We start from the raw sequence: 21054 nt of genomic DNA, 5'->3' as shown, positions 1-21054 counted from the left end.
TCTGCCTGTACTCGTGTCAGTCGAATATATGACTGGATTGGACACGTTTCCGGGTAAGTAGAGGTGAGGTGAAATGGGGATTTAACGTCGCGTTCAAGATTATTGGACTCGTGTGGCGACGTGCATGCACGTGTGTGTTTGTGGTCTATATGTCTGTGTATTGCTGAATTTGGCGTCCAACAACAAACACCCCTGTAAAACGAAAGTACAAGGTATGTAGATTCAGAAAAGGTTGCATTACCACCCCACTGAACCAACATTCAGCGGACCAATACACACGGGCTTTTGGTGGATCGATGCTCATGATATTAATCACTGGATTGTCTGGTCCAGACTCGATTATTTACAGACCGCCGTCATATAGCTGGAATATTGCTGAGTGCAGCGTTAAACAACAAACCAACCAACAACCAACCAATTGCGTCGATCGATGCTGATGATATCAATCACTGGATTGTCTGGTCCAAACTTTATTATTAACAGACCGCCGTCATATAGCTGGAATATTGCTGAGTGCGGCGTTAAACAACAAACCAACCAAACAACCCAGTTATGTGGATCGATGCACATGATGTCAATCCCTGGTCAGGCGGGGAATAGGTATGATGACCGATCCGCACATGAAAACTGGTACCGACGCAATGAAAAACGTGAGCGATGTAATGTGTTAACCTAGTAACGTCAACCTAGCTTCCAGAATTTTTTAGACCTTGCTGCAAGGCTCTATACAATGCTTGACGAGTCTCGCCATTTCCGGAAGTTACCACGCCACTCTTGCATCTATATATAGTATTTTCCTGACGACTGCTTACCTTAAATAGTACAACATTCCTGACGACTAATCACTGCCCAAATACAATGCAATGAGCGTCTACCGAATCTCAACAGAAACAATGTAACAGTTATAATCATTGTTAAACAATACTATACACTGCCATATAACACATGCTCCCAACAAACACGCAAACATCCAATGTGCAAATTGTTAATCACGATCTTAAAATTGAGATCTCTTCATGCATATGTATTGAAAGATTTATTTATTTTTAGATCCATTTAGATTGAACTTCATATGAAACAGTGACTTGTTTCTGTTAGTGTAAGATTGTTCACGATGCATTTGATAATTTCTTTTCAGTTAGTTTGTCTAAAACTTCATTAGACTGGATTTAAGTGGATTTTATTTTTACAGTAGGATTACCTAAGAGGTCTTCATAATGACAGAGGTGGGTGAGATTGACACAATGATCACTGAGGTAAGGGTCTGACCATTTTATATTCGGGGGGTGGGGTGGAGGGGTGGGTGGGGGTGGGGGTGGGGGTGGGGGATTAGATAATTACTCAGCAACACCTACAAAACAAGATGTTTCTTTAATAAATGTTTTTTACACAAACATACTTGCAATAATGTAGTGTTTGTGGCTGACAATTTCTTCTTTTTTTCAACAGTCTACAATGATTTATTTGTCAGCACTATCCCAACTCACATGAAGGTGACAAGCTGTGATATACATTGAAACTGATATGATGTTCACAGCCGCCTTAATCCGACCTCACTCACTCATCGTGAAACTTTTTTTTTCAGGACAGAAATGCGATCATCCAGGGGGACGACAAGCTTGAAGAATTTGAACAGAGAGCGGAAGAACTCGAGGAAGTGACCACCCTTCTTTTTAAAAAAATAGTAAGTCATTTATGATAGTCATAACGGGCAAACGGGCATTTTCTCACTGGAAGAAAAGGAAACATTTCTTAGCTTGGAAAGATCATGGAAAGACTGGATTTGGCAACATGTCCTTGACGGAAATACGGATCTTACCAAGATTGGGAAATACGGATCTTACCAAGATTTCCAATAGTGAGGTTTAAGAGCAGCAAACATTTTACACGAAGATTCCAAGAAAATCACCACCTCTTTAAAACCTTCCATAAATCTCAAGACATTTTCACAACTTTCAAAATATTTTAAAATGTTTGGAATAAAAGCGACAAACCCCTTTCCATATTCATAAGAAATGTGTGAATATAAGAAATATGAAGTTGTGTAATGTAGCCACGAAAGGCTGGAGCTGCTGGAATATTGCTCGAGATAAAGGGAAAGTCGACCATAGGAAAGTTGATGTCCTGCATCTAGTCCTACATTCTTCTGAGGAGTTTGTTTGTCACTTTGAATCTGTATGCATAGATCTTAATATGAAGCAGATGAAGTGGTCTCACTGATCTCTTTTATTTCAGTAAATCGATGGAAGGGAATTGACAGGTTTATGGTCATTGAACAATATCAGATCATCAATATACCTGAAGCTTAAGTTAAACTTCTCGGCCACATTACGCTGTTTTGACTTTGCCAAAAAGGGGGCTGAAATACCGATTCATATGCATCCATATCTGTATACATCCCTATATAAACAGTCCATATTACAAAACAGTATATTGGAGTGAGTGAGTGAGTGAGTCAGTGAGTATGGTTTTACGCCGCTTTTAGCAATATTCCAGCAATATCACGGCGGGGGACACCAGAAATGGGCTTCACACATTGTACCCATGTCGGGAATCGAACCCAGGTCTTCGGCGTGACAAGCGAACGCTTTAACCACTAGGCTACCCGACCGCCCCACAATATATTGGAATGTTTATACTTCATTTGTGTTTTCTATTCAATATAACATATTTCATCGGACCAGGTGAATTTACACTTTTTATTATGGGAAGACATGCTACACATTAGTATATTTGAATAGTGTATGGAATGATGGCCAGAAGTTAAACAAATAAACAATTGTTTTAGTTGTTTCATAGTATTTGAGTATTTGTCTTTGAATCTGCTTAAAATTAAAACTTAATTCATTTCTACTTTGCAAATTAAGTTGTTTTGTGATTCAAGTTATGACATTCACTGGATTGATGTGTTTTCCTTTAAATCCAAATACAATATTTCCTTTGTACATTGCACCGTTCCTCCCGTTATATTCCCAAGCCAGCTGGTCACTAACTTCCATATACTTACAGATTGAGATCATTCACAAACCATATGATTTTTTTTTTTCATTCATGTCTTTGCTGTTTGTGCATAATGTTGGTTGTTTGTTTGTTGTTTAAAGCCGCACTCAGCAATATTCCAGCTATATGACGGCGTCTGTAAATAATCGAGTCTGGACAACAGACAATCCAGTGATTGACATGAGCATCGATACGAGCAATTGGGATCGATGACATGTATCAACCAAGTCAGCGAGCCTGACCACCCGATCCCATTAGTCGCCTCTTACGACAAGCATAGTCGCCTTTTCCTGTACCGCCGGTGGCACCCGTCACAAACACATACAATGGCAAGTCAGTTGATCGCCTGAAAAAACAAGGGAACATTAAGCACAAGTCAAAATAGGGAATTGCATCGGACATCAGTTTTGTCAATGTTATGCTCATTTCTCCATAAAACATTTTGAAAGCTTTTCTGGGGCCTCGAATGATGTAAACCTTGATCAAACAGCTTCTGAGTTAGAGTCGTGTGGGGCTCTTTGAAATCTTGGTAGAAAGAGCATGCTCAAAATGGTGGAACTGCTGGCATATGTCTCGACATAAAGGGAAAGTTAATTATTGTAAAGTTAAAGAAAAAAATCTTATACAGCCTCTTCATGCATAGATCTAAATATGAAACAGACGAGGCGTTCTCACTCGTCTCCTATAGTTCTAGATCAGGTGGGTAAATCAGTGGAAGGGAATTGGCCATTTGATGTCAGATATCAGATCATCGATAAACATGAAGCTCAAATTAAATGTCCTAACCAACTTATCTTGTTCTGATTAATATGCATAAAGAATCAGATCTGCGAGAAGGAGAGACCATGTATATGCATATTTCCTGCCTAAATGTCCTACCCCAAAATCTAACATAGGTTTTACTATATAGAAAGTCCAACATTTCAGAACCATTCAAAGACTCAAGTTGGTCGTCGCTGTGAAACACCGAAACAAAAAAGTTGGAGGTCGCTATGCTGCTGTAGCTGTAGTGAGCCTCGAGAAGACGCCCCAGGAGAAGAGATAAAGACATAACCGAAGGTACGTTTTATATTCTGTGAATGTTGGACGATATAATGGAGTCACGACAGCACGATCAACACCGTCAGGGTCATGTTCAGTCAGATCACACATTAGACACACCTGATTCTGATGAACCGCCTCCTCCCAGATCAACGTCATTGAATCCTCCAGAGACTATTATGTTTTGAAGATATGTTCAGATTCAAAATATTTTGCCCAAAGGAAAACCTTCGATCCAGAGGTTGAGACATTTGCGTTTTCGTTTTTTCGTAAACCTAAAGAGACTTTGAATAGATATTATTTCATATTCCAGGTGGTGATAATGGATAAATGCTGGCAGACCACACAGCCTAAACATTTAACTGGGGCCTCCATCTGCATCCAATTTCGCACTGGGGAAATGTATCTCTGCGGAAGTAAATAGGAAGGAAAGGTTCACACTTGCAACAGATCGGGCTTGTCATGCAATACCAGACAGTTTGTTCTTGTACTGATCTGAAAGAGCTAGAGCTGTTTCACAATGTATATTTGTATTATTAAATGCCAGAAGAATATTTCCATACACAGTGTTAACCAAATCATTAGAGACTTTGTAATTTTGTTACCCGTAAAGATCCGGTGTAGAATAGGTCTTCAACAACCCATGTTTGACGTTAAAATCGACTTTGCTTGTCGTAAGAGGCGACTAATGGGGTCGGGTGGTCAGGCTCGCTGACTTGGTTGATGCATGTCATCATATCCCAGTTGCGTTGATAGATGCTCATGATGTCAATTACTGGATTATCTGGTCCAGACGCGGTTATTTACAGACCAACTTCTTTGATAGGCATTTAGAAGTTGGAGTACTACGTGACAACCCAAGCCACAGCATTCAGTGGGATAAAGTCAAAGCCCTCACCACCAACCTCAAAGACTTCAAATTCAGAAAACTACGAGAAGCCATCAACATCAAAGACCCCAATCAGCCATAATCCTGTTGTTTATATTACTGGCTTCATTCTTTGTTTATGTCACTGACTTCACCGATGATTGTCTTTACTACCCTTGTGTGTACATAACAGGCTTCTCCACTCGAGTGTAACTACATCTGATGCCTAATCTACTGTATAAACATTCTCAAACAACTTTAGGCTTTGTTATCGAGCCATAACTCTCAAACTAATAAAACTATGCAATGACCACATGGTCCACTGTTGCCTTTTCATGTTTGTCAATATTTTATGTTATTATTGTGTTTCCATGGACACAATGTAGATTTAGTCTCAATTACTAGCGATTGTTTCCCGCCAAATCAATAAAGGTAATGAATGTTTCTGAATGAAAACCATTATCTTTCCCGGCTATACTTTACTAGTATGGTGTTTCGAATGTATCAAAAAGGAAGGGGAGACATCTGCTTTTATGAGTACAAACACATCATAGTATGACGGTGTGTAAGGAAAGCTATCTTGATGGAGCAAAGGGTAACCACGTCTCTCCCATCCAGTGCTTTAATGTCACTTTGTCCTGCGTTAACAGTGTTTTACATGCATATATATCAGAGTGAAATGTGAGAGTCATGTAAAATATGAATGCATCTTGTTAAACGAGACTGGTATTTTTTATCAATAAAAATTGCAGTGGTAGGAGAATCATAAGTTCCCGCTTGTAAGTGTAGACAGTCAGGCCGTTTCCTTTTTGTCACAAACCGCTACCCATGTGGTATGTTCACACAAAGGCCAAACGTATGTGGAATATAATATCATTGGAGTTGAAATATACTACTCACAGTTTGCTAAGGATCAAGGTTTCATATAAAAAATCATCAATCAAGTAAAGATTGAAAACTCCAGGTACACATTAGTTGGGTAGCCCCTCTAGGACCTCAATGTCCTGATGAACGAACAGAGGCATGCAGTGATGGACACGATGTGTGCACAAAGTGCTTGAAAATCTTTGTTTGTTAGAATCGTGACAGAAACTTTGCTCTTCATTATCAGAGAACACAACATTTGCTACTGAGGATTGCAAAATGAATTCACTTATGCCCCCTTAGCGCCAAAGACGTCGTTTGATGGCCGAAGAGATAGACAGATTCATAGGCATGCTTGAAACTTGGTAAACACAACGTCACGATGCAAACGTCTTTGGTGTCAGCCAAAATGTGATCAGCAGGGCATGGAATCGACACCAGACGTTTGGATTAGCTGCCCAGCGACATGCAGTTGATCCACAGCCTCCACCGTACAGGGGAAAGACAGGTTTCTCCTGATTGCCACCAGTCGTCATCACTTCGTGACTGCCACCACACTCAGAAATGACCCGCGGAACGCCAGTGGCGTTAACGTTTCTACTCGGACAGTGCATAATCGTCTCCGGTCATGGAGGGCATGCATTCGCATCCCAGTGACACGCCAGGGGTCCAGTACAATATACTGTCTAGACAAGGAGAAAGTTTTCAGGATTCGAACGTAGGGCTCAATCATGATTTGGGGTGGGATCTGTAGAGCTGGAAAACCTCATCTACATGTCTTAGAGTGGGACACGATGACAGGAGTGCACTACGTGGATGACATTCTGGATGCGTACGTGAGGCCGTATGCTGGTGCAATCGGATCGCACATCCTCTTAGATGATAACGCACGACCTCTCGTGCCAGGGCCGTTGATGCCTACTTAGAGCAGATCATTATCCGCATGAAGTGACCAGCCCGATCACCTGACCTCAACCCTATCGAACACATGTGGAACGAGCTGCAGATCCCCCTCTCACGACGCCCTGTCCTCCGGGAACTCTACAGGAACTTGGCAGTGCTCTTACTGAAGAATGTAACATTCTTCCCTTGGCGACCATCCAGACACTTATTGGGAACATGAGACGCCAGGCTGAGATCGCATCACGTGGATCACAGAGCTACAGAGAGCTACATATAACATTAAAGAAATTGATAATAAATTGGACTAGGCTGTCAATAGCATCTATAGAGTAATCCTTCTCCAGTCAAGTAACTTTAATCCTCTTCAGACCTTTAATTGAAATGTAATTTCTGCGACTGAAATATCTGTGTTAAGAACTTTAGTATGGGTTTTGTAAATGAATTTGTTTGGATAAAACATTGATCAGACGAATGACAAAACAGTATGCTCTTATGTTCAACAATATAACACTGAGTGACAAAAATGATGCCAGATGCAATTCCCTATTTTGGCTTCTACCATGTGTTCCCGTGTTTATGCAGGTGAACAATTGACTTGCCTTTGCATGTGTTTGTGACGGATGATACCAATGGGGCAGGATACGCTCACCTTTTCGCGAACACCTGGTATCATTACTATTTGATAGTGATTCATAAACACATGCTCATGATATAGTCGGAATCGTACAGTCGACTCTGCTTTATGCAGAGATTTCTATTGGATATGGTAAGGGTTTTGTCGCTTTGTTTATTGTAAATCCTTTTTGTCAACCTATGACAGGCAGTGTGTTCTATAAATGATCAGATAGAGCGGTTCCTCAATGTAAAGTTGTGTTATCAAATGTCACAACATTTCCATACACAATGCTAACCAAATCAATATTGACTTTTAGACCTGTATCACCAATACATGCCCCTCCCTAAACACGCATTTTCCATCTTCTCGAAGCAAGGGCGTTAACTGTCTATAAAAGTCCAGTTTCCACCCTTGCCGAACTAGGCTGAAATTCCGGAGTTGACTAACGAGTCTATGCACAGTCCCATCCCGTGAAGATCCGGGGTAGAATAGGTCTTCAGCAACCCATGCTTGCCGTAAAAGGTGACTATGCTTGTCGTAAGAGGCGACTAACGGGATCGGGTGGTCAGGCTCGCTGACTTGGTTGATGCATGTCATCGATCCCAATTGCGTGGATAGATGCTCGTGATGTCAATCACTGAATTTTCTGGTCCAGACTCGATTATTTACAGACCGCCGTCATATAGCTGGAATATTGCTGAGTGCGGTGTTAAACAACCAACCAACCAACCAACTATGCGTCCAGTCAAAATAGCGTCACGAACCAGACATCCGGTTCGTAAACAACATAATTGCAGCCTGAAGATTTTGGTCTACTGCAGGATTTGCAAAGCAAGTGTACCGTCAACTGATTTTGTACAAGCCATTCCGGCGATGACTTACAGTAATGACAAAAATTGCAAATTATGCTTTTCAAGAAATATAATTTTTCCAGCGATAAATGTCATCATTGAGTTCAGATCACGTGGTTACAGTCCGACTAAGAATCGGCAGACAGGTGACTGCAAGTGGCTATATATAGCAGCGTACTTACATTGCCAGCACGATTATCAGCAAAATGTACTTATGTGTAAGTTGATACTATCCACGTGTTTCATGAGGCCTCAGTATTTCAGTTAATACGACCATGTGGGAGGAAAGCTTTAATAATGTATGATGCAGCATCCACGTCTCTCCCACCCAGTGCATTGAAGCATTGAAGTCGCCCATTCCCCGTGTAGGCAATCTGTGGCATCATATATATATATATATATATATATATATATATATATATATATATCAGAATGAAATCTGAGTGCCATGTAAAATATAAATGAAGCTGTTAAGCTAGAGTGGTATATTCGATCAATTAAATATTCAGTGACAGGAGAATCTTGAATTCCTGCTGTTGAATACAGACAGTAAGTCCGTTTTCTTATTGTCACCAAGTACGCATGTTGAAATAAATAGGAATTCAAGTCCGTAGAAATTGGACAAAGAACAGCTTGGGTAGCATTGTGCCAGCGGGGCTGAAATGTCAAGGGAGCCACATTAAAAAAAATCAAAACATTGCCAATACTCGGCCATTAGTTTTCAAATTCAATTAAATATTATATATAAACAATTTGTAGTGAAACTTAACATCGCTAATAAACAAAACTCTCTTCTGTTATTGCGAGTGTTTAGATTTTGAGCATTCTAGACCTTAATAACTTCGCCTTTGTAAATGCTTGAAGAATTAAGATAAAATTCTATTTAATAAAACAGATTATCATCTCATTATCATCTCAGAATCCCATGCACCAACATCGCTATTTGTTAGTGATACAAAACATAAGGTTTAAACGTTGAGTTTACGCGAGTGGTGGGTCACATGACCACGAAACTGAAGTTCATAGGTGTCTGAACAACACATGTTGACGTTCATACGTTTTTCACGAAACTGTATTCTTGAAATGATGTAAACACTGACAGATGACTTCCCTCCCCGGAATTCCCTCAGATGACTTTATACAGAATCTTGTTTCTGATCATTTAGACCCTTTAATCTTGAACTTAGCGTTGAGCATACATTGGGATAAGTCAGAAAGATTGACTGAATTTCCGTCCAAGAATATCCTAGCTACGACCTATCCCAGTGAACAAAACGAAGAAATCCACATCTGAACTACGGACTCCATCCGTGCCTAGATTGACAAGTGACAATCTACAGCAATTTACAAATGTACCTTAGTTTCTTTTTGACACATCTTTATAATCACCTTTCGCGGATCGGCCTGTTGATCAATGATGACTGACATTTTGTCATCTCCACAGGATCCTGACGCGTCCGTCACGTTTATCGTGTATTTGATGTAAATGTCTTACGACGCGCTACCACTGTGACTGACTTATTGAGATTGTTCTTAAGAGACATTTTTAATCTATTGATGACATTGTTTGGAACTATTTGGTGTAACCAAACCACAAAAGGATGTCATGTTGAGCACGTTGAACATAGATACGATTATGTAACCTCTCATTTTGATGTACTATTTTATTCCATGTTACAGTCGGTTGTTGTATAGCTGTAGTTTATGACAGACTATCAAATAGTAACGATACCAGGTGTTCGCGAAAAGGTGAGCGCATCCTGCCCCAGTGGCAGGTGGCACCCGTGTAACCTTGATCAAACAATGTCTGAGCAAGAGTCGTGTAACGCACTTTGAAATCTTGGTAGAAAGAGCATGATCGATTGTATGTCGCGAAATGTAAACACCAGAAGCTTGAGCTGCTGGAATATTGTTCGACATTAAGGGAAAGTGATTCCTCTTGTCATAGAGTCTTGTGGAGAGTGTTTTGTTACTCTGAATCTTTATGCATAGATCTGAATATGAAACAGATGAGGCGGTCTCACTGGTCTCCTTTATTTCAAGTTCAGGTGGGTAAATCAGTGAAAGGGACTTGACTATTTGATTGTTATTGAAATATATCAGATCATCGATATACCTGAAGTTTAAGTTAAACTACTTGGCCAAATTACCTTGTTTTGACTTTGCCCATCCTAACAGTAATTCCGATTCATATGCATAAAGAAACAGATCCACAAGAAGGGGAGCACAATTGGTGCCATGGGGATGACTACTTCTTGCCTAAATGTCTTACCCCCACATTGTACGTAGATGTTATCAATGAGGATGTCCAGCATTTCACAAATTGTTTTCTCGGTAAATTTCAAATGGCATTTGCTTTCATTTTTCACAAATTGTACAGAACATCAGAATATAACCGTAATCTATGTTTACCACGTTTTGTAACAAAAGCCCCATAGATCAAGGAACGAAGTTTTCCCTTAAGTTTTTCATGTGGGATAGTGGCGTACAAATTTGAAAAATCAAATGTTTTGACGGAAAGAAACTTTTGAAATTGCAAAAGGTCAAGCAAATCCTTTGATTTTTTTAAGAATCCACATGGTATTAATTCCATTTGTCTCAAATACTTTCTGTAGTTTCAAAAATAATATACGAATTGACTTTCACTTTGTGTGAGTTTATACAGTTTGGCCATCACCCTATGAAGGTTCATACTCCCATGAACTCACACAAGGTGCAGGCTCGCTGACTTGGTTGATGCATGTCATCGCATCCCAATTGCGTGGATCGTTGCTCATGATCATGTCAATCAGTGGGTTGTCTGGTCCAGACTCGATGTTTTACAGACCTCCGTCATACTGCTGGAATACTGCTGAGTGTGGCGTAAAACAACAAACAAACAAACACACAGAGTAAAAGTGGATAAATTGACCCCCCACCCTTGTTTGATGGTTTGCTTGTTGTTTCAAAATTTTATAAAGATCCGGAAAACAGCGAATACTCTAACAGTCAAAATGTATTTACATGCTAAAGATAAGAGAAATGATCCTATGTTACTTCGTATAACCACAAAGCATAATCATCACGAAATAGTGTTCAAATACAATGTAGAATTAATTAATAGCGATGCATAAATGTCAAATGTCACTGCACATGGCCACAACATGGCACCACCATTCACGAAAGTTCATTTGTCGCTGGTCCCAATCGAATTCACTGGCTCCTTTCTTGTTTCGAAAAGTCAATTGGCGGAACGCTGTCCAACTGGTCGCTGTCTAAAGATGTTGTATGCCGATAGAGTCACTTGTGATGTAGACGTCGGGGGTGCTGACAGATATGGATAACCCTCTGTGGCTTGCGGTCTGTGTTCAGCGGCAGAGGTGATAGGACAGCGTACACCATCGACAGCAAGCGTGGAGCCAGAAGCCAGATTAATGATTTCGCGTGGACCAGACGACAGCGGGGGAAGTGCTTGACTGTCCGCCCTATAGAATGGGGACGGCCATCATCTAGAACACTTAACAATACTGGTAATTCACGATCAATAAGTGAATAGTACCATACCAACTATAGAAATATTAATACATATAAAATGTGACATCTGCAGCTCAGATTTCTGCCTGTAAATCAAGAAAGAAGTGAGCAAAGGTCACATACCCCCGTTATCCCCGCTGGACAACAACAAATAGTAAATAGTTTTAACTTCAATGTTTTAGAAACTAAGATTGAGTTCCAGTGACAATTGACAACCCCCCCCCCCCCCCCCCCCCCCCCCCCAATCTCCCATGTTATCAGTGTTCACTACGAGGAAGTAGATCACCATGAAAACCTTTGAATAAAAAAAAAAAATTTGATTGAGGAGTTACATAAGAAGAATTATCAAAAGGACCAAAAATTGTCGATATAAAAACACATAATTGAAGATTTCTGACTTAAAAAATGTAACAATATCATATAAGAAAATCAATAAATTAACAGATATGGTAAAGAATTCATAAATTCAAACTAACACAAAGCACAGATACTTATGATGATCTACATGTGCGGAAACAATTTTGGAAAATATATTAGCTATACAAAACCAGTCATCAAAATTTCTAAATTCCATCATATTTCCATAAAAACAGCAAAAGAGAAAACTTTCAGAATCTTTAAAAAGATTAAAAACAATCATAGTGGTTAATGTAGCAAGTTTGCTGAAGCTAGGATATTGTAAACATGGATCGTACAAAAACTCTACCCAGAATTTATGTTTCACCATGATTCCATGGAAACGGCAAAAATAAAAAAAATCAGAATATTCAAACTAGCAAAAGGCACAAGTACTCATTGTGGTAAATGGGTGTAGCAAGCTTGATGAAGCTAGGATGCATAGTTAAAAAGATATGGGCCATTCAAAAAACCCACCCTAAAAGTTTAAGTTTCTTAATGTGGCCATGGAAACGGCACAAATTGTAAAATTCAGAATCTTCAGACTAGCAAAAGGCACAAGTACGCATTGTGGTAAATGGGTGTAGTACGTTTGGTGAAGTTAGGGTGCATGGTTAAAAAGATATGGGCCGTACAAAACACCCACCCTAAAAGTTTAAGTTTCTAATGTTTCCATGGAAACGACAAAAATTTAAAAAATCAGAATCTTCAAACTAGCAAAAGGCACAAGTACTCATAGTGGTTAATGTGTGTAGAAAGTTTGGTGAAGCTAGGGTGCATAGTTAAAAAGATATAGGCCGTACAAAACACCCACCCTAAAAGTTTAAGTTTCTAATGTTTCCATGGAAACGACAAAAAAATAAAAAATCAGAATCTTCAAACTAGCAAAAGGCACAAGTACTCATAGTGGTTAATGTGTGTAGCAAGTTTGGTGAAGCTAGGATGCATGGTTAAAAAGTTATGGGCTGTACAAAAGTTCGGACGGAAGGACGGACGGACGGAACGCTATATACCCCCGATTTACTTCGTAAACGGGGTATAAAAATAAGACTTTATAGACAGTAATAGTCTTCTGGCATATGCATATCTGCATATAAGGATCATAACGGCAGGAATCGAATTTCTGGACTATTCATTACAGGTTCCCCTGCGTAGACCAATATAATGATAAAAAGACATTAATAAGCAAGAACAAATCGCAAAATCACATGGACTGCTTCAACAGAACAGTCGGATAAACTATTATAAAATTCTAACTAACAACATTCAGTAAATGCTTTGTAGTTAATAACACCAGAACGAACAACATATATAATTATTAAGGGATGGACTGAGAGCACACATTGAAACACCGACAGTAAATGAACGTAGCAAGTAATATAGAAGATACACAATAGTAGAATAATGTAACGTAATGTCACCAAGATCGCTTTGTGGAACAGGCCCCTGTGCTTGGGGGCACGGGAGACCCAGTCGTCTGAGGCGCCGCAATTCGCTGTGCAGAGTTGCGTCCCTTGGACACGCCAGAAACCTATGATTGTGGGTTCGAATCCCGGTTCGCCCCGATTATGTTTCTAGGTTTGTCAGCACCATACCCGTGCTCGTGGGTTTCACCGAAGTGGTAAACGTCTTAGACCTGCATCACTTCGGGCTTTCCTCCCAAAATTAAGCTGGCACGCCGTGATATAACTGGAATACTGTTAAAAGCGGCGTTAAACCAAACTCACTCACTCACTCAGTCACCAACTGACCATCAGATGACCATCATATGAGAGATCCCAATTCCAAATACAGGTCTTGTCTCTACAGAAAAGTAATTAATTCAATATCGTCACAATAATGAGATGTAATACGTAGAAATAAACTTTCTCCTTGTAATTCGGCATCTGTAAAGGGGGATAACTAATATGATAAAATATTTCAAATTTGTAACCATTTTATAGTCTGAACTTCTCGGTGTACCCTTCTGACAAGCGTTTATAACACTCACAAATAACTGGTCCGTAAAATGGTTAAAACAAGGTCATTACAATATGAAATATTTTGGGCAAGAATAACCTATCTAGATAAGGGAATTATCATCATTATCGCATCATGGCAGATGGCAATTTGTATATGAATTATGTCAGAGGTAACGGAAAAGCGACTCCACAATATTGAAGTACAATATAAACACCTGTCGTTGAAGGAAGGAATCGTTTTAAACGAAACGCCATCAGATGTTATCAATATTTTTGGTTGCATTTTGGAAGCCCCGAGTAAAAACGCAACATAAAAAAACGAATCGCCAAAACGCACCATTTCAATGAATATGTGGGTATCATGCACCCATTTCTCGCGAAACCGAAAATGCACGAACTGTCACGAACTGTAGTGGGTATAAAATTGTGGCCAATTCTTTGACCTACCACTCCTTGGTCAACAATGCCACGCCTAACTCAAATTCAGAGAAACCAGGCTATCGGACGTTTGGAAGCTGGAGAGTCTGTCCAAGAAGTTGCCCGTCATTTCAACGTTAACATAACCACAATTTACCGTCTCCTGCATCGATACAATGCTACACAGACCACAGATGACCTTCCTCGGAGCGGTCGTCCTAGGGTCACCACACCTCGACAAGATCGGCAGATTACCCGTCAACACCAGCGACATCTGTTCCTAACTGCTAGTGAAAGTGCTCGCCAGACCATAGGAACACATAATCGACACATTAGCCGGGACACTGTGATCCGACGTTTCCGTTTCAACAACCTCAGATGTCGCCGACCAGCACGTCGTCCTGTTCTCCAACCACGGCATCGACAAACACGACTTCAGTGGGCACAGGGTCACACAATTGGCGTCATCGTGAGTGGAGGCGTGTCATCTTCTCTGATGAAAGTCGCTTTTGTGTCTCCCATGCAGACGGAAGAGTCAGAATTTGGCGTTGTCGAGGTGATCGTTTCGCTGACAGAAACGTTGTGGAAAGGGATCCATGGGGTGGACCTAGCGTCATGATATGGGCAGGGATTGGACTTAATGCGAGACTTGGACCCATGTGCTTTCTGAATGTTGGTCAAGGTCGGGGACACGGCGTCACTGCTCAGCGGTATATCGACCAAGTGATCAGACCCCACGTTGTTCCATTTTTTTGCACAAACTCAACAACACTTTTTCCAGCAGGACAACGCTCGTCCCCATGTTGCCAGAGCTACCATGGCCTTTCTGCATCAACACAACATCCGTGTTCTACCGTGGCCAGCCCTCAGCCCTGATCTGAACCCCATCTAACACTTGTGGGATGAGGTTCAAAGGCGTCTGCACAATGTGCGCCCAGTCCCTACAACTGCCAATGAACTACGCACAGCTGCTCTGGATGTGTGCAGGAGGATCCCTAGGGCCCTCACAAATCGTCTGATCCACTCAATGTACAGGAGATGTGTGGCAGTGATCAATGCTAATGGTGGTCACACCAGGTATTGACTGACATTTTGGGTATTGACCCGAAACTGTGTAAGCCCTTAACATTTGGAAAAAACAATCATGTCATCTGCTTTTTAATCCATTAAACTTCAGTCAAATTTTTGTCAGTCTTGCCCTTTTAGTATTTCTTGTCTTTACTGTTGAAAATAAATAACATGTATTGCTGCATACTCGACTTGCGTTTCTTTTGCGTGTGAGTATATATAGATTGTGTCGGGGTTTAAAGTTGCAAATTGTGACAATCAAACAGTAAATAATAAGTAAGGAATACCCGCTGAATAAGAAATGTTGTTAAAGGATTTCCTGCCGTTAACGTACGGTCTCGGGGTCAAGGATAGAATTGTGAAACCATAATTTCATGACAAGCAAAGGAATTTGTCAAATGTAAAACCAATGACGTGACCGGTCGATTGACTTTTTTTAATCTTCGAAAAAGTAAAATGACTACTAGAAATACTGTCGATATGATCAGAAAAAACATCCATGGAAATAGTGGATTTAATCAACGACACGATTGAAGGAGGTGGGTAATTTGGATGGGGTGTAGTTTGATGTGTTTTCCAAATTGTCAAACCGTCAGTTGGGGAGCCTGCTGTAAGTAAGGTCAATGCAAAAAATAAGCGTCGAACTTTAAGCCATAAAAAAGAACGATTATCAAGAGAAATAGGGATAAACCCGCGGCTATGCTTGCCGTTAAGTGATATGGGTTGGTTAAATCCCCATCTAAAGCGTAGCGTGGAAGGGAATGCATCCAATTACCTTCAATTAAATTATCCGAAATGACCTGTGCCTTTTTCATACGTTGAGAAATAAGGCGTAAATCAACTTGAAATTCTGTGTCCTTTCTAAGAATTTCATCGAAAACTTTATCATCAATTAATAAATGTGCGATCTTAAAAGCGGAATCCTTAAGAAGGGACTGTAAACTGTCAATGTTTTTTTAAAATGGATGTTTTAAAAATTCCGATAAAAGTAAGAGATTAGGTGGGTATAATTTTGAAGCAGTTGTCTTTTCTCACAATTATGAATTATCATGTCTATGTCGAATTCATCCAGTTTCAACGCAAAGGGACAGGGAATTTTTAATATACAAATCTGACAAGCTGGACGCTTCTCAATGCGACCCTTGCACGTTAGTATTATGGTTTTTATTCCAGTTAGAAGAATTGTGCCTGATTCGATTTCGAGAGCAATGGAACGTAGCCCATTTAATCGGAATTAAGTATCACACAAGGATTTAATTTCTTGTGCGTCTTCAGTAAACAAAGCAAGTGCGCATGTGAGCGATATTTTTGGTTTCGGACTTTGAAAAATTGGACAGTGTTTTCCGTGGTCACCATAACATGTTTGAAAATCCCCAGCCGAAAATTCAATATACTGGTCTGTCGCTTCCGAAACAGCAAGATAATCTGGTAAATTCATAACCCGAGTGTCATGCGTACTTGATTGATTAAGTGGTAAGCCAAAAGAATTTATTCGATATACATCAAGGAGAGTAGAATGAGTCTGGATGGGAACAATTAGCGAAATTAAAATTGAATTTGAATAGATAGGAACATTTGTTGAACCATTTTGAACGGTCAAAGTATAATATTGAAAATTCATGACTGCGTTTTGTTTTGCGTGGATCGATGCCCATGATATCAATCACTGGATTGTCTTGTCCAGACTCGATTATAGAGATAGATGGAATATTGTTGAGTGCGGCGTTAAACAACAAACACAAACAAATTGGTCGAGATGGAGATGGTTTGTGCGTGAAATGTATCTTTCGTTCACATAAATAGGCATTCAATATGAAAAATGCAAAGGGAGTTGTAGTGACTTGAATTGATATCCAAATAATTTTTTAATTTGAAGTTTACACGATATACGGCTTTTCCATTGGACGAGAGGTCGGTGACATGACCGCGAAATTGACGTTTATAAGTGTATGAACGACACAATTTGACGTTCATACGTTTTTCACGAGACCGTGTTCTTGAAATGACGTAAACACTGACGGACTACTTCCACATTCCTGGGGAAACCCCTGGGATTTCCCTAGCACGAAAACATACATAAGCATTATTTCTGATCATTTAGAACCTTTTATCTTGGTCTCAGCATTTCAGTATACATTGAGAAACGTAAGAGAGCTTGACTGCCTGATTGTTCACGAATTTCCTCGCTACGGCCCATCCTAATGAACAAACGAAAAAATGCACATCCAAACTATCGTCAGTATCGACTCGACCTGTGTCTAGGTTGACAGTGACCGTCTCCAGCAATCTACAAATTTACCTTTGACGCATCTTTAATCACATTTCAATAATCGGTCAGTTGATCAATGATGACAAACACATGTAACCGCCACAGGTTCATTAACGACTTCGGAAGTCCTCCCGTCACGTTTATCGTGTCGGCCATTTTGACGTCTTGTACTTGATGTAAATGCATTACGACGCGCTGTCTTTGTTACTGACTTACTGAGGTAGTTCTTTACAGACCTTTCTCATCTAATGGTGTTATTATTTGAACACATGTGTTGCGTAAGATGTTTCTGAAGAGCAAGTTGTGCATCCATACGCCCATGTCACCTCTCTTTTTGAGGAACTATTTTACTCCGCGATATAGCTGGTTGTTGTATGGCTGAAGTCACAAGTACTAAATAAAATTGTGTTTAGATCTTGGCCTACATCCTTTGAGGTAAGAAACTGTGATAAATTTTTTTATAAGAATTGACTTTCACTTTGTGTGAGTTCATTGGAGATCCGACGTTCATACAGTTTGGCCCTCACTCTATGAAGGTTCATACTCCAATGAACTCACACAAAGTGAAGGTCAATTCTTAACTGAACTGTAAGGCAGCGAATTTCACTGACAGAGCCACCAATCCATTATCAAATGTCATGGTAACCGTATCCGCCCCGATGCGCGGATAAGAGGAGAAGCGTCGGCGCGGATACGATTATATAACATTATTGTTGTTGCTATCAATAAAACAGTGGGTCTATCTGTCTTGTTGTACATGGATACTAAGTGATAAAACATGATATTAGCGACTAGTCAACTCGGCACAGATAATTTAGATGCATGTATGTCCTTGTGTTTACATAATATGCAATTGCAAATGCAATGCTAGGCTTGTCGAGGCCTTTTTATAAAAAAAAATTATAATTAAAAAATCAATTTTATAAACACCCGAACGAGTACCGAGCGATCATGAAGGTTTTTTTACTTTAGAGAAAAGTACTCCCTTAGAGAAATTCATGACAGCATGTATGGAGATAAGTGCAAAAGCTATTCCACTGTCAAACGTTTGGCGGCCGTGTATAAGGCTGGGAGAACAAGGATTGATGATGATCCTAGGTCTGGCCGTCCCTCAACTTTCATCAATGAAGATTCAAGCAAGGAGATCGAAAATATATACTGTTAGATAGACGTATTACCATTTCTGAACTTGAGGACGACACAGGTCTTAGCCATGGCACCATTGAAACTATTATTCATGACATTTACATGTCAAAGTTTCTAAATTCTGATTTTGATGAAAAAAGAACTGACATTGACAGAGAAAATTTAGTGATAATTGAGGAGGTTTCGTCAAATTCAAAAGAGTAGTTACGGGTGATATAACATGGGTCTACCACTATGGTCCCGAGTCAAAACGTCAATCCATGGAATTGCACCATTCCACTTTTCCGACACAAAAGAAATTCAAGTCTTCAAGATCAGTGAAGAAAGTTATAACCACTGTATTCTGGGATGTAAAGGGCGTGATCATTGTTGATAACTTACAAAAGCAATAGCCGATTACCGGTGTCTACTATGATGATTTGCTTCATCGCCCGAGAGATTCTATCTAAGAAATACGGCGAGGAATGCTGACTGCTGGAGATCCTACTTTTTCATGACAATGCCTCTTCTCACACACCTTGACTTGCAAAGGCTGCTGTAATACAATATGGGTTCGAAGAGGTTCCTCACCCTCCATACTCGCCAGACCTGGCACCAAGTGATTTCAACCTGTGTCCTAAACTGAAAGAAACCATTCGTGGAAAGCGCTATGACGACAACGATGACATCAAAGCTGACGTGAATGAATGTTTTTATCAGGGTGGCTTCAGAAAACGTCTTCCTAACTGGAATTGAAAAGTCTCACTGTCGATATGAGAAGTGCATTGAAAAGCAGGAAGATCATGTTGAAAAATAAAACAAGTGTCGCAATCTCGCGTTCTCGTGTTTTTGAAAATAGTTGCATATAAATGTATAGGCAATTGGCACAAAAATACGAAAACGAGAGAACGCGAGATCGCGACACTTGACCAATGACTGACGGTAATAGTTTTGTTTCCAGCTTCCGGGCACATTAACGTTTTCACTATCATGAACACCATATCGAAAGAAAATGTCTAATGGCACTTTTTTTCGCAAACATCATCTAGCTTAATAACACTCTGCAGTGTCTAGTTTTTTTCAACCGAGTGTGGCTATATAGTTTAGGCGGCAACTCGACAAACAATTATTATACCTGTGAAGATCCGGGGTAGAATAGGTCTTCAGCAACCCATGCTTGCAGTAAACGGTTTCTATGCTTGTCGTAAGAGGCGACTAACGGGATCGGGTGGTCAGGCTCGCTGACTAGGGTGATGCATGTCATTGATCCCAATTGCGTGGATCGATGTCCATGATATTTATCACTGGATTGTCTTGTCCAGACTCGTTTATTTACAGACCGCCGTCATATAGCTGGAATATTACTGAGTGCGGCGTTAAACAACAAACAAATAAACAAACAAGTATTGTCAAATTTAGTAACACTACTACAGTTTTAGCTCTACTCTATCAGGAAACTCAGATTCGATGCCTGTATGTTCACGCGTTTTGCTGACGCGTATCTGAATTAGCAGACAGCTTCTGTGTTTTGGAATTTAAGGTAGCCTAACTGAAGATTCGATACTTTTTTGTTTTATAATAATGGCGCTCGGTTCCAAATTAAGAAAAAAACATCTAATCCACAATTAGACGACTTTACATTGTATAACACAGTAGGCGTATCCTCCTACAATCATGACCAAAGAGGCTAGCTATCTTAAAACGTGCCGAAAAAGGTCACACATAGTGACAACCTGACACCTTCCATTGTGGGCGACATGTTATAGAAATAGTGACAAAAACATTAAACTATTTTATTAGGTAATTTCAAGGTACTTAAATTATTTTGTTGCATGATCATGTGCCTTGATGCACAGGCCATCGATAGATCGATGTTATTATACATGAGGTTTAGTTCTTTGAGTCAGTGTGGTTTCACGCACCTTCAGCAACACTCCATCAATATCGACCCGTGAAGATCCGGGGTAGAATAGGTCTTCAGCAACACTATCGACCCGTGAAGATCCGGGGTAGAATAGGTCTTCAGCAACCCATGCTGGCCGTAAAAGGCGACTATGCTTGTCGTAAGAGGCGACTAACGGGATCGGGTGGTCCAGCTCGCTGACTTGACTGATGCATGTCATTGATCCCAATTGTGAGGATCGATGCTCGTCATATCAAAC

The 21054-nt window shown here is 40.2% G+C and overlaps 1 long non-coding RNA gene across 1 annotated transcript; it reads left to right on the top strand.

The window, feature by feature from the left end:
• LOC124140288 lies at positions 1-4678 on the top strand. The gene is made up of 5 exons (XR_006861901.2): positions 1-53; positions 1193-1256; positions 1586-1684; positions 3928-4059; positions 4355-4678. It is a non-coding gene; the product is annotated as an uncharacterized LOC124140288 (long non-coding RNA).
• Positions 4679-21054: the final 16376 nt, after the last annotated feature.

This window comes from Haliotis rufescens, unplaced genomic scaffold (assembly GCF_023055435.1).
Source record: "Haliotis rufescens isolate VD_foot unplaced genomic scaffold, xgHalRufe1.0.p SCAF_15, whole genome shotgun sequence".
Classification (NCBI taxonomy): domain Eukaryota; kingdom Metazoa; phylum Mollusca; class Gastropoda; order Lepetellida; family Haliotidae; genus Haliotis; species Haliotis rufescens.
Note: the sequence above shows the minus strand (reverse complement) of the source record. Positions and strands in the feature narration are given on the sequence as shown.